The 14,227-nt window shown below is 50.8% G+C and overlaps 1 long non-coding RNA gene across 2 annotated transcripts; it reads left to right on the top strand.

Moving 5' to 3' along the window:
* The first annotated feature begins 826 nt into the window (after positions 1-826).
* On the top strand, positions 827-13,102 carry LOC104001386 (uncharacterized). Of its 2 annotated transcripts, XR_673162.5 has the most exons (4): positions 827-5,348; positions 6,651-7,129; positions 8,289-8,353; positions 12,470-13,102. It is a non-coding gene; the product is annotated as an uncharacterized LOC104001386 (long non-coding RNA). The 2 variants fall into 2 exon arrangements; XR_008538189.2 differs by having other exon boundaries at positions 8,289-13,102.
* The last annotated feature ends 1,125 nt before the right edge of the window (positions 13,103-14,227 follow it).

Raw genomic sequence — 14,227 nt, 5'->3', positions numbered from 1 at the left:
TTCAGCCTGGGTGACGAGAGCAAATCTCTGTCTCAAAAAAAAAAACAAACAAAAAAAAGAGTCCTCCAGGGTTTCAAGATCACTGTCAGTGGTGAATGGTGTGAAAAATCTGTAATTATACCTTCTTGGAACTCCAGGGGCAGCTCTACCTCCCTCACTGTTTAAGGTTCCCTGTGTCAAGCTTTGGATCATGTCCTTGGAGGCAGGCCGGAGGGTGGATGAGGAGGGAGAGAACATGGTGTACCATCAGAGGCCAAGCCTGGGACCCCAGACGGTGGTCCCAGTGCGGAAGACAGAGCTGACTCCCTCTCTGCACCAGCGTCCTGCCTTCCAGAGGGGGTCCCCTCCCACCCATCTAGACTCAAGGATGGCAGTCTTGCCCGCCTCCCCCTTTCAGACGCATAGCAGCCCCTGCTATGGGCCAGGCAGTTCTTGTTTGGAAATGTTACTCAGGAAGCTGCAGACGCTGTCTTTTTTTTTTTTAAACCATGCCTCCTAGTTAGCCAGTTTCCTTTGGATAGTATATTTCTGGGGTCCTTTCCTGCTATTCGAAACATGTCCCAGCATCCCAAACTTGAGTACGCAGACAGAGACTTCCCTGATATCCCTCCCTTTACATAGTTGGGAGAAATAGGGTCCAGTCCTCCTCGTCCCCCTTCCCACCTCGGTGTCTTGCTTCTATGGGGCTAATGAGGAAGGCAAGTGGGGAGAAGGCACTGGGGGCAGAAAGGACAGTGAATTTCCCTGAAGGAAGCCCAAAAGGAACTGGGAAATGAGATGAGGTGGGCATCTATCTCTATACGCAAGGGCAGGATGTTGTCCTGGCGGCTCTTTCACCCTCTGCCTTAGGGACCTCTGACATCTGGAGGCTGGGAGTGAGGAGAGTGTTTCCTGCTTTTGTTCCTGGAGACAAACTTTCTCCTGACATTCAGCATCTCTTCAGCCCAGGAGGCTCTGCAATATTTAATAGACTAAGCTCTGTAAGGAGGCACTTGATTCAACATTTGGAAGATCACAGCTGCAGCCAGCGTGGAATGGGGAGGAAGAAGAGGGAGACACCGGGGTCGCAGTGCGCAGCGTGCAACCCTCTGCACCTGCCGGCCCTCTCACCTCTTCACACGGCGTTTGCTCTTTCATTCACTCAACAACAATTCTGTGCCCTTTATACGTGCTGGGCACTGCTCTAGGCACTGGAGACGATGAGGAGAAGACACTTCCCACCTTCATGGAGCTTATTTGCTGGTGGGGACCGCAGGTGATAAACAGACAAAGTGCCAAGTAATGATAAGGGAAGAGTGTGTGTGTGTGTGTGTGTGTGTGTGTTGTGTGCGCGCGTGATTACATGCAGGGTAACTAGGGAAGGCTTCCTTGGGAAAGTTTTTTTTTTATATTTTAGCAGAGACCTGGATAAAGGGAGGAAGTACACCATATGGAACCTGGGGGAAGAGAATTCCAAGTGAAATGAGCAGCCAGTGGGGGTGGGAGCTGAGATGGGCCTGTGCTTGACACGTTTAAGGGGGAGCAGAGAAGCTGGTTAACTTGGGTGTCCTAAGGAAAGAGGAGAACAGGTGTAGTGGGTGGCTCACACCTGTAATCCCAGTACTTTGGGAGGCTGAGGTGGGAAGATTGCTTGAGCCCAGGAGTTCGATACCAGCCTGGGCAAAGGAAGTTAGGTCCGGGAGATCACCTGCCAGGGCCAGATGACAGAGGGCTCTTTACTGTCTTGGCCGGGTGACAGCGAGCCATCGGAGGGATGGAGAGCAGCATGTAGCATCGTCCAGTGTGTGCTTATGGGAATCACCCAGCTGCCACGTGTGACTCTCTTCCCGTGGGGGCAGCAGCTACAGGGTGAGCACCGCTAGGAGATAATGCCTGGGAATATCCTTCTTAAATTCTTGAATGTAAATTCACTTTACAAGGTGCGTCATTGTGTCCCCTCTCTGGGGACAGCTGTGTGGTGTGGTGGAAAGACGAGGGCATGTGAAGACAGGGGAACAGTCCTGTGACCCTGGGCAAGTTGCTTCATTTTTCAATCCAGTCGCCCAATTTGTAAAATAGGGATTGTAACGTACCCCACGACAAGCCTGTTGCGGGAGTCAGGCAGGATGATGGGGGTGAAATTGCTTTGATGGTGTGAGGTGCTACATGCCAGGCTGTGACCTTTAATAACCACCGAGGGGGTGGGCTTGCTTTGTGCTGTACCCACCCTCCCTTCACCCAGCCTTCACCTCTGTAAGTGGCCCTTCTGTTACAGTCTCTTCATTTGGACCAGCCAAGATGATTTTTTTTTCTGCCAGGATCCTGGCTGATAACAACTCTAGTGAATATTCATCCATTTCCATGTTTGGGCATCTGCTGAGGGCCTCTAACTCTAAATCCCATTGTTTTCTCTTCTTAAAGACCCAGACTGGTGTGTCGATTGCCTGTGGGTCTCGTGTTTCGGCACATTTGGGAGCAGAGGCAAGGACTCCTCTTTTCCAAAGTATCTTTTTTTTTTTTTCCAGACAGGGTCTCAGTCTGTTACACAGGCTGGAGTGCAGTGGTGCAATCTCAGCTCACTGCAACCTTTGCCTCCTGGGCTCAAGTGATCCTCCCACCTCAGCCTCCCAAGTACCTGAGACTACAGGTGCGCGCCACCACGCCCAGCTAATTTTTGTAGAGATGGCTTCTCACTATGTTGCCCAGGCTGGTCTTGAGCTCCTGAGCTCCAGCAGTCCTCCCGCCTCTGCCTCCCAAAGTGCTGGGATTACAGGCATGAGCCATCACACCCAGCCTGTTACACTCTCTTAGATTCCACATAGGAGTGAGATCCTGCGGGATTTTCTCCCTGTGCCTGGCTTATTTCACTTAGCATAACGTCCTCCAGGTTTATCCAGGCCATGCAAATGAAGGATTTTCTTCTTTTTTAGGCTGAATACTATTCAGTTATGTTATATGCCATGTTTTCTTTATCTGCTTACCCACTGATGGACACTTAGGTTGTTTCATGTCTTGGCCATTGTGAGCAGTGCTACAATGCACCTGGGGGGTGGGTGAAGATGTCTCTTTGACACACTGATTTCATTTCCTTTGGGTAGATACCCAGCAGTGGGATTGCTGGATCGTATGGTAGTTTCATCTTTAATTTTTTGAGAATGTCCGTACAGTTTTCCATAACGACCGCGCTAATTCACATTCCCGCCAGCAGTATGCAAGGGCTGCCTCTCCTCCGCATCCTTGCCAGCACGTATCTTTCCTCTTTGATAACAGCCATTCTGACAGGTGCGAGTGGTGTCTCCTCCTTGTGGTTTTGATTTGCATTTCCCTGATGATTAGTAATGGAGCATGTTTTCATGTGGCGATTGATCTTGTATTCTTACAGCACGTGACAGTTTCAAAACATGGTCATATACATTCTCTCAAACATGTGAATGAATGTGGCCCTCACTACAGGGTGTTCAGATGGTTAATTTTATGTGTCAACTTGGCCGGGCCTCAGGGTGCCCAGCTGTTTGGTCAAACAATATTCTGGGTGTTTGTGTGAGGATGTATTGGATGAGATTAACGTTTAAGTTGGTGGACTTGGAGTAAAGGAGATTGTCCTCTGGAATATGGGTGGGCTTCAGCCAATCAGCTGAAGGCCTAAATGCAGTAAAAGGCTGACCTCCCCTGAGCAAGAAGGAATTCTGCCAGCCTTTGGACTTGAACCACGACGTGGGCTCTTCCCTGGGTCTCCAGCCTGCTGGCCCACTCTACAAATTTTGGACTTGTCAGCCTCCATAATTGTGTAAGCCAATTCCTTAAAGCCTGGTTTCTCTCTCTCACTCTCTCTTTCTATATATATATATATATATTCTATATCTATATCTATCTATGTAACTATATATCTGTATCTATCTATCTGTATTTTATTGACTCTGTCTGCAGAATCCTAACTAATACAGGTGGGTACTATCCCCATTTTACAGACAAAGATTAAATTGAGTCTCAGAAATGTGAGCTATGAATAAGATACTTCTTCATAGCTAGTGAAGAGAACCAAATCCAATGCTTCTAGACTTTCAACCTCGCAGGCTTTCCTTCACTGTCTGCTACCTTTGCTACCCCTCTGCTCTATAATCTTCAAGGATTTTTCACTGCTGAAGGCATCACGCCTGAACTCCTTTCCTTGGCATTTAGGTGCTGCACAGTATGGCTGCGTTTCCTCCTCTCCACTCAGGTATTTCTCCTCAGCGGCACCCCCCTCTGGCACCCACAAGGGAGAAGTAAAGATCTCCTAGTGGTGGCAGAGCCCATTATCCAACCTGGAGAGAAACAGATCATTCCGTAGGCTGACGCTATAATTAAAGGTTAAAGGTATAAATCTGCTGCGCAGATATGATGAAAAGAAAGCATCTCTTAGACTGGGTAGGACTTTAAATGTAAGCTCCAAGGTGCATGTCCCTGCAGCCTGGAGGGCTGGCGCGTAGGTTTCTGACAGGCGCCAGGGGCCTCTGGTAACGGGGGTGCCCATGTGGCCACTCGCCAGGGCTGCACTGTCTGGTATGGTAGCCACTAGCATATCTGGTTCTTTACATTTTTTTTTTTTTGAGACGGAGTCTTGCTCTGTAGCCCAGGTTGAAGCGTAGTGGCGTGATCTTGGCTGCAATCTCCACCTCGTGGGTTCAAGCAATTCTCCTGCCTCAGCCTCCCAAGTAGCTGGGATTACAGGCACATGACACCACCCCTTTTTGTATTTTTAGTAGAGACGGGCTTTCACTATGTTGGCCAGGCTGGTCTTGAACTCGTAACCTCAGGTGATTCACCCGCCTCAGCCTCTCAAAGTGCTGGGATTACAGGCATGAGCCACCATGTCTGGCCTTTTACATTTAAATTAATGACGATGAAATAGAATTCGAACCTCAGTTCCTCAGGCACATTGGCCATGTTGTAAGTGCTGAGAAGCCCCCTCTGCTTGGCTAGTGGCTGCCATATTGAATGTCTCCATCACTGCAGAAAGTCAAACTGCAAAGCATTGAAGTAGAGAGACCAGTCCCAAGTATGGATCCCAAAGCCCTTGGTCACAGCTGGTTAGTGACAGAGCGAGGACTATGACAGAGAAGGCTGGGGCGAGAGGAGGCTGAGAGCCACAGACCCTTCCAGAAGGACAAAGGAAGCGTCCTCGTGGTTCATGGTGATTGTCTCTGCAATGCCTGGGGGCCAGAGAGAGTAGCCCCCCGCCTCAGCTGGGAGGTGCCACCCAGGCCACGGCTCCAGCAACCTGGGCTGCAGGCAGAAGTTTGGCTCTGCCCCCACACTCCCGGAGCCCCACCCCAGGAAGGCACAGTGGCAACACCACACTAAAGCTACGACTTCAGTCTGAGGTTCAGGTGAGCCCCTGGTCCAAGCTTCCAAGTGGTTTCAGCAAATATATTAGATATGCTTGATCAAAATGTGTAGATCAAATGAAAATACACGATACTAGAAAGTTTGACTACAATCTACACTGCAGTTTATATTATTGTAGTCTATCGCTTCTGTGCAAATAAGTTATAACATAATAAAGCTTGCTTAACTTGAAGAAAAAATGAAAGACCTATGGATTTGACACAATTTTTAAAAATTTTATTATTATTATACTTTAAGTTTTAGGGTACATGTGCACAAGGTGCAGGTTTGTTACATATGTATACATGTGCCATGTTGGGGTGCTGCACCCATTAACTCGTCATTTACATTAGGTATATCTCCTAATGCTATCCCTCCCCTCTCCCCCAACCCCACGACAGGCCCCGGTGTGTGATGTTCCCCTTCCTGTGTCCAAGTGTTCTCATTGTTCAATTCCCACCTATGAGTGAGAACATGCGGTGTTTGGTTTTCTGTCCTTGCGATAGTTTGCTCAGAATGATGGTTTCCAGTTTCATCCATGTCCCTGGGATTTGATACGATTTTATTGAACAGAAGTCTTAGATTCTGAGGACATGGAAATTCCAGCAGCCAGCAGGGCCATTTGCACCCGCAGAAAGAGATGCACTGTGTTAGGAGAAAACAGTTGTCTGCATTTTCTGTTTTTTTGCATTTCTGTCTCATATTTTAAGAATTCCCTTTGAATAATTTCAACCTTGTATCAACTGATCTAAGAAAAACAAATGTTCACACTTTGCAGAGACAGGTTAGTGATCAGATTAACATCTCTAAACGGGGGAGAGGGTGACAGTGGTTCTTCTGGCTCCGAATGAGGTAGGGCAAGGCTGAGGCAGACTGTGATACCAGCTGGGATTGACACCTGGTGATCCTTTCCTGCCTGGGGTATTCCCTTCCAGAGAGCATCACGAAGGTGTGGCCTCAGGCAAAATTGTGAAACAAAAATCTTTGTCTCCAGGACTTCCTTCCCCTCCTTCTTCCTAGATACCCTATTCTGGCTTTTTCTCCTCAGGTATTTGATCTACTAGGGTGATAAAATGGCAGTGCGGAAATACTAATGTTTTACTCCTCCCAGGTTGCATATGAATAATAACATTTACATTTTTAACACAAAGCTCTGGAGACAGTGCCAGAATCAAAGGCAGGAGCAGATATCTCGAGTCTCAGCAAGTGGGTGTCTACCTGCGTGCCAGCCGGGCCAGCTCACTGCCATTTCTGAATGCATTTTCTTTTCTTTCTTTTTTCAAATTTCTAATTTTTATTTTAAGTTCAGAGGTACACGTGCAGGATGCGCAGGTTTGTTATGCGGGTAAAGGTGTGCCATGGAGGTTTGCAGCAGAGACCATCGAATCACCCAGGGATGAAGCCCAGCATGCATTGGCTATTCTTCCTGATATGCTCCCTCCCCCGACCCCATTGACCTCTGACAGGCCCCGGTGTGTGTTGGCCCCCATGAGTCCGTGCGTTCTCCGAGTGCATTCTCTTCCCACAGCATTGGTTGTCTTGCTCAAGCCCACTGCTCTCCGCAGACAGCCCGTGAAGCTGGTTTCCAGATGTACCATCAAATTCGAGATTCGCCAAGAAGCCCCAGAGGCTTGACCGACCTGAAGTCCCATGGAGTCAGCAAGGAGATATTTGGGATCAAGTTGAAGGTCAGGCAGTTTTTGAAACACTCTCCTTAAGACCAAGTCCTGGTCCAGGGTGGGTCCGTCCTTCTGAACCTGAGTGGGTCTGCGCGTGAGACAAGGTAGGATTCTGGAAGCCTAAATCGCAGGTGGTCTGGAGAGGGTGGGGGCTGTGGGGAACGTTCCCACGTGCAATGGCTGCTTCCTATGCTGACGGCCACACCTGATGACGTGCTCAGGGTGGCAGGGGTTGGGCAGAGGGGCCCAGCGTGGGGCTAGCCGCAGAGCCCTGCTGGGGGGCTGCACACTGGCAGACTTCTAGATTCCGGAGACAGGATGTGGTGGGTGGGGTGGGGTCAGGGGAGGGTTGGGAGCTGACAGGGCAAGGGCCCTGGGATGTGTCTCTGATTAAGCAGGCTGGAGGTTGAGAGGGCCCCGCACCCCTGTGGACTGAGGCAGCAGCCTGGTCATAGGAATAACGTCTTGGTGGCTGTGTTGGTGCCCAGCGCTTTCCCCTAGGAATGCCAAAGGCCAACGGGGCTTTTGCCAAACAAATTCCAGAGACACCTCTCCCCGTAGTGGGAAGAGCTTGTTCTACCTCGCATCTTTCAGTGCCCAGCATAGCATCTGGCACATTGCAGGCTCCAAACATAGGTCTAATAAACACTGACGGAACTCCTACCGTGTTCTGGGAATACAGGGATGAGCAGCCTACAGCTCTTGTCCTTGTGGGGTACACACTCTGGTGGGGGTAGAGAGACAACAGGGAGCGGAAGCAGAGCACACTGCCCTTCCACGGGGGAACGAGAAGGAAAGGCAGGTGGAGTAAAGAGTGTCTCGGGGCGGGGGGACCACCTTGGACCGAGTGATCAAGAAAGACCTCTCTCAGTTGGTGCTGTCACAGCTGAGACCGGGCGGACAAGAAGGAACCAACCATTCAACCCTTGGCAGTGGGCAGGGGAGATTGCTCCAAGAGAAAAGACTGCCGGTGTGAAATATTTAGGCAGCAACCAGCTTGGTATGTTTAAGAAACAGAAAAGGAAGCCAGGGCTGCTTGTGTGGCTCTCGTGGCTGCCAGAGTAGAGGACAGGGACTTGGAAAGGTGGACAGGGACTTGGAAAGGTTGGCAGAGCCTCCATCCAGAATGTCCGAAAGGACAAGTATGGGTTTTAGGTGACCTTTGGTGTCTCGTACCCTCAACCCCAAATGTTAGCAGTGTCTACTCTCCTAAATCATCTGACAACCCCCAAATCCCCCAACACATTTCCATTTGACACACAGCCTGATGAAGACTACTGGAAGATCGCTGTATTGGGTTTTCCAGAGAAACAGAAGCAACAGCACGGGTGAGTGTGTGTGTGTGTGTGTGTGTGTCTGTGTGTTATTGGCTCATGCAATTACGGAGGCTGACAAGTCTCAAGATCTGCAGTCAGCAAGCTACAGACCCAGAAGAGCTGACGGTATAGTTCCCATCCGAAGGCCCGCAGGCTTGAGACCCAGGAGAGCCAGCATTTCTGTTCAAGTCTGAAGGCAGAGACAAGCTGCCGTCCCAGTTTGAAGGCAGTCAGGCAGGAGGAATTCTCTCTTCCTCGAGGGAGGGTCAAACTTCTCGTTCTATTTAGGTCTTCAGTGGGTTGGATGAGGCCCACCACACTGGGAAGGGCCATCTGCTTTACTCAGTCTGCAGATTCAATTGCTCATCTCATCCAGAGACACGTTACAGGCAAACAGAACAGTGCTTGGCCAAATATCTGGGCCCGTGTGGCCCACACAAGTTGACAGGTAAAATTACCCACCACAATTATGAGGTGTCTTCCTGTGGCCTCAGCTTGCCGGGCTGAGCTATGAGTGACTCCTGCAGAATCTAGCTGGGGATGGAGGAGGTGTCCCTAGGTATGAAGTGTTTGCACAGCCCAGCTAGAAGGTGATCAGCTTTGGGACAGGTCGTAATATAGCAATCAGAATAATAAGAAATCTATCTTGGAATCTTATAGGGCTTTGGGATTTGCAAAGCACTTCCACACCCATGACCTGGTTTTCCCTTCCCAGCAGTCCTGTGCCTTATTACTGCCATTCTACAGAAGAGAGGGCAGGTGTGAAAGGGGTAAGAGTTTCGCCAAGGTTACATGCGAAGCCAGACGCAGTCAGCTTTCCCCAGGTGCTGGGGAGCTTGGGTGGGAGGAACAGTACAGCTGCAGAGTGTGAGCAGAACCGCAGCGGGCAAGGGGGCAGCCTAGTGTGTGCCACAGGCAGGAGAGAGCCAAGGACACAGCGTGCTGCCGCCTGGCCACAGTGACAAGCAGGGCTGTCACTTAGGCGTGGAGACGGCTGTGGCTGACGGAGCCTGCTGGCAGTGGCAGCTGAGGTCAGAAACCCAGGGCTAGCAGGGATGCAGCCAGACGGTGGGTGAGGAGCAGCCAAATCTGTCACTGAGTCAAGGGCAGGCCTGATGCCTTGGGGAGGAGGCCAGAGAAGCTAGCTGGTGGCAGCCCTGGCTCTGCGGCCCTGTCCTAGAGGCCTGCACTGAGTGCCTGCCCCGGGGGGACGCTGCTCCTGGGCCTTTCCTTACTGACCGTGAAGGGACAGAGAAGGCGGGTGAGCTCAGGACTGCTTCTTTGGCCGATGCATCTTTTGGCCGTCCATCGGCCAGGGTCTGGGTGGTTGCATCCTGGAAGTCCTCCTTCCTGGCACTGTGCCCAGTGCCAGTGCATGGGAGACCCTCGATGCAGATGTGTGGAGGGAAGACACCAGAAAACCCTACAGGCGGGCATGTGCCTGGTGCCCGGTGGAGAGTATGGGAAGGAGAAGATGCCGACAGACACCAGTTGCCACCTTGGGGGTGGGTGAGCAGGGCCAGAGGCAGAGAGCACTGTGGACTGAGGGACCATGAGGGCCCCCGAGGAGTGGGGAGAGGAGAGCAGGCCTGGGGGAGACTCCGGTAAATAGAGAAGAAGGGCCAGAGGGAAAAGAGGGCGAGTGGAGGAGGGGCTCACTCGGCAGGAGAGCTGGGCAGCGTGAACCCAGCCTCCGGGCTGGGTAAGGGAGGTGAGATGAGGCCACAGCCATGGAGCGGGAGAAGGGGAAAGGTGAGTGCAGGAGTCCTGAGCGGCTGGCGAAGTTCCGCCCAGTGAAACACAGTCACGTGGAGAATAAGGGGTTCGGGAAACGGTGGAAACAATGGGCCTCTCCCCTGCCTTATGTGGAGGCACAGGCTCCAGTGTCTGACCTGGGTGGGGACAGGGTTCCACTGGACCTGTGTCTCATGGTGCTGAACCCACAGGTGCCCAGAGCCCAGGTGCTGGCGAGAGGGTCCTCCCTCCATGGTGTCCTGTGCCCCAGACCCTGAAGCTCCCTTACTCCTGCCCTCCAGTCCTCTTTGCTGACCCTCACATCTTCCTGATCCTCTGCCCACACGTGGGCACCCTCCCCTCCTTGCCAGTTTTGCTGACACCAGCTGCTTAGGGCCCCCTCCCTGGGGCTGTCACTCTACCAGCTGTTCTGGTTTACCTGAGACCTTAGAGCAAGAAACAGGCGGTTTTCCTCCTTCACAGTGCCTCAGTGCCCGTATTGGCTCACAACTGACCCCCGGCCCTTGGGGGAGGTTTTTATTTTTTTCACTGCTGGAGAAATGCTTTCCTTTTAAATACCTAGAAGGACAAGCCTGCAGGAAATCTCAAGAGTATACAATAACTGACTCACGATGACATTTCATTCTGTGGAAGCTCATGCTTAGAAATTGGAAGGCCTACCAAACCTTTGAAAGAAAGAACAGAAAGGAAAAAATATGTAACCCATACACATCTATATACACACAAATAAATATATGTTTCCTTTATATATGTATGTGTGTGCGTGCATGTATTTTTTTACATATACATATACACACATATATATTCTAGGGTTCTACATGAACTTCAACATCAAATATTTCAAGTAACTTTCAGCAAGAAACAAAATCTTTTTCTTGAAAGAGGAAGTTAGGAATTGGAAGAGGACAAAGGAGATACACAGATTGTTTTAGAGTAACGTGTTCTTTCCCCCACCCAGCTTTATTGAAGTGTAATTGGCAAATAAAAATGATATCTACTTAAGCTGCACGGCATGATGCTTTGACAGTGTGTGCGTTGTGCAATGATCACCACAGTCGAGCTGAGGAACATACGCATCACCGTCATCCCCTCTGGAGAGTTTTGACCAAGATACTACACATAAAGGTGTCCAGACGCTTCCCCACGGCCCCAGTGACTACTCACTCTTCCTCCTATAGACAGGGAGACGGAGGCTCAGACCCAGGGGAGACCGGTTGGGTCAGTTCAGCAGAGACTTCGTCCCCAGATTATTCTTGGGGTTTTGAATATTAGGGGTGTGTGAGTGTATCAGTCAGAGCGCTTCAGAGAAATAAACCAACAGGCTATGTGTATGTGTACGTTTATTTGCATGTATATGGAGATTTATTATGATCTCACATTTGTTATGAGCCTCACTTTACTCGGCAGGCTGAGGAGCCCCACCCTGTGCTGTCTGCAAGGTGGGGACGAGAAAGGCCCGTGGTGTAATCCCAGTTTGAATGCAAAGGGCTGTAGACCAGAAGGAGCCAGGGAAGAGGCAAGGAGACGTCCCAAGCCGGCAGGCAGGAAGGACGAACCCCCTCTGCTGCCCTCACGTTCGACCCAGGCCCTCAATGAACTGGATGAGGCCCCCTACATTGGAGGGCAGTCTACTGCGTCCACTGATTCAAATGCGAATCCCATCCAGAAATACCCTCATAGGCACCCCCAGCAATAATGTTGAGTGTGGACACAGCCCTCCCTCACCTGTGCTGGGAGTGGGGCTGCAGTCCTGCCTTGCTCCCCAAATGAAACCTCCCAGCCTCGAGAGGACTTAGCTACCGGCCCACTCAGAAGGACCTGCGGCTGGGCTGGGCAGAGCAGTGTGGTGGCGGCAGGTCTGCCTGGCCAGGGTTGCAGAGCAAGGATGGTCACCCCGGCCCTCGGCTCACTTGCTGGGTCTTAGGTGTGAGGAGAGAGGTCTTAGATGCCTGTTGGTGGTGACCACGGCCATTCTGCAAAGCAGGAGGGTCAATCAAACACACCATTCATCAGGGGGTCCTTATGGGCATTTCTCCGGATTCTAATGCTCAGTTTTTATTTTCTAAATAGACATTTACTACTCGTCCCTCTCTGTTGTTTCTGTGGTAAAAGTGGGATTGTTAACTTGAAGTCCGTCTGAGCTCAGATAAACTCGTAAGTAGCAGAGGTAGTCACTCGGAAGGGGCTCACAGACTGCCCCGCTCTGCTCATTTCACACCTGGTCCCATTTTAGCAAATCTCAAAGTGGAACAGGTGCGATTGTATTCTGTCTTCTAAGGTAACATCAATTACATAGCAGACATTTTTCAAAGGATCCAAGTCATCTTTTACTATACTCTTTCCTTTAAAGGTGATGTTTCTCTCTCTCTGCAGGGCAGGGAAATTAAACCAGTAGCCTGGAGTTTCCCCCAACTTCCAAGCGTTGTTCAGTGCTTCAGGTTGATGTAGACCTTGTGAAGTGCCTTCCCAGGATGGAGAAGAGCTGGTTCCCAGCTCCACGGAGATCACACCAGGAGGTTGTAGAGCACCCGCGGCGCCCCCTGCTAAAGGTCGTTTGGTCCCTGCGGTTACCACCAATATTCTACTGTCTGCCGAGAGCAAGGCATTAGGCTAGGTGTGAAGCCTCCTTCCACCTCTGTGGCTGGCAGACATCCTCATTCTATTTTGCTCCCTGCCTCCCCAATCTCAGAAATCCTGACCTGCGGAAAAGACGAAACCTCTCCCAGCCCTCTCTTCAGCATCTCCACTCCTGGTGATTCAGAAAGAGCCGGGACAGACCACCCAGTCCCATCTCCTGCTTCTGGGCTGCACAGACAACGACAGAGCAAGCTCCCCTTGGTCTCATCTACTCACTGGCTTGCTCTGCCCTGCACATTAACAGCCAGCAAGAGAGGAAAGAAACTCTGGAAAGAACCCAAAGTGGCCATTAGATGATTGTTATTATGTTGGTGCCTGTTGCAATGATATAAATCTGGGGTCTTAATAAAATCCAACATTTTCCAATTAGCTGTTGCTTAATTTGCATCATGAATATTCAGCGTCCTCATGCCCTTTTGAATGCCCCCCCCCACCCAGCCTCTCCCGATGAGGCTGCTCTGTCAATGCATTGGTGACAGCCTTTGGGGTGGGAGTGGAGACCCATGGAGCTCAGACTCCTCTCATCTTGCCTGGCCTCCTTGGAGGCTGGGATGGACTTAGGCCTGAGGCCACACTTCTCACGACTGCCCCTCCCTATCCAGGGGCCGGAGGGCTTGGCGGTCGGATCGTCTCATCTGAGATGCAGGATGCACAGATGCATGGCGGATTTTCTGCACGTGCTGCAGAGGCTATGAGGATGATTGCTTCTGGAAAGGCCCACCCTGAGCACTAGAATGTGGAACTCTTTCCACAGACTATGGGAGCAACTAGAAGTCTAGTGGTTTCCTCCCTCCCTTCTTCCTTCCTGCCTTCCTCCCTTCCTTTTTTCCTCTTCTTCCTTTTTGAAAAAAGAAATTAGCAATAGAACCCTTCCTTCAAAGACATCTTCCCCGGAGCCTCAGTAGCTATAATAGGTGGAAACAGCACAGTTCTAGCTCATCTGCAATTAAGGGTGCAAAACACTCTGCTTTTCTACCCTATCCTCGCATCAGGTCACCTCTGGGACACCTTCTGCAAACCTAAGGAATACAGTTTTAAAAACATTGATGCTAGTCCTTCCCTCCCACCCCCCAGGAAAGAAAATGAAGGGCCAGGGAGGGGAGGTAAATCGCCCAAGATGGACAAACTCATTAGAAGCAGAAGCCTCCCGACCTGGGGCATTTCCCAGGCCACTAAATGGGGAGGCCAGACAGAAATGCAAGCTCCGGGCTCCCAGCCAGAGGGAAGGGGAAGACTCCCCGCTGTACAAACACCCATTTTGCTTCCCTCTCTCCACTTCCGATTGAGGGAGGGGAGGAGAGGAAAATGTTCATTCTTTGCCCTCCAAGCCTTTTTCCTGGCCTCCTCTCACCCTACCAAGTGTTGACTATGTTGCACTGGCTATAATTTGGGCTTAGCTTGGAGGTAATTTCCTGGTGGTGCCTGCAGCTTCGTAATGCAGGCTGTCAAAATGATGTAGAATTGTGCTCTGCCAGCCGCCCGGGTGACTTTATT

This window comes from Pan troglodytes, chromosome 9 (assembly GCF_028858775.2).
Source record: "Pan troglodytes isolate AG18354 chromosome 9, NHGRI_mPanTro3-v2.0_pri, whole genome shotgun sequence".
Classification (NCBI taxonomy): Eukaryota; Metazoa; Chordata; class Mammalia; order Primates; family Hominidae; genus Pan; species Pan troglodytes.
This window is presented reverse-complemented; position numbering and strand designations above follow the sequence as displayed.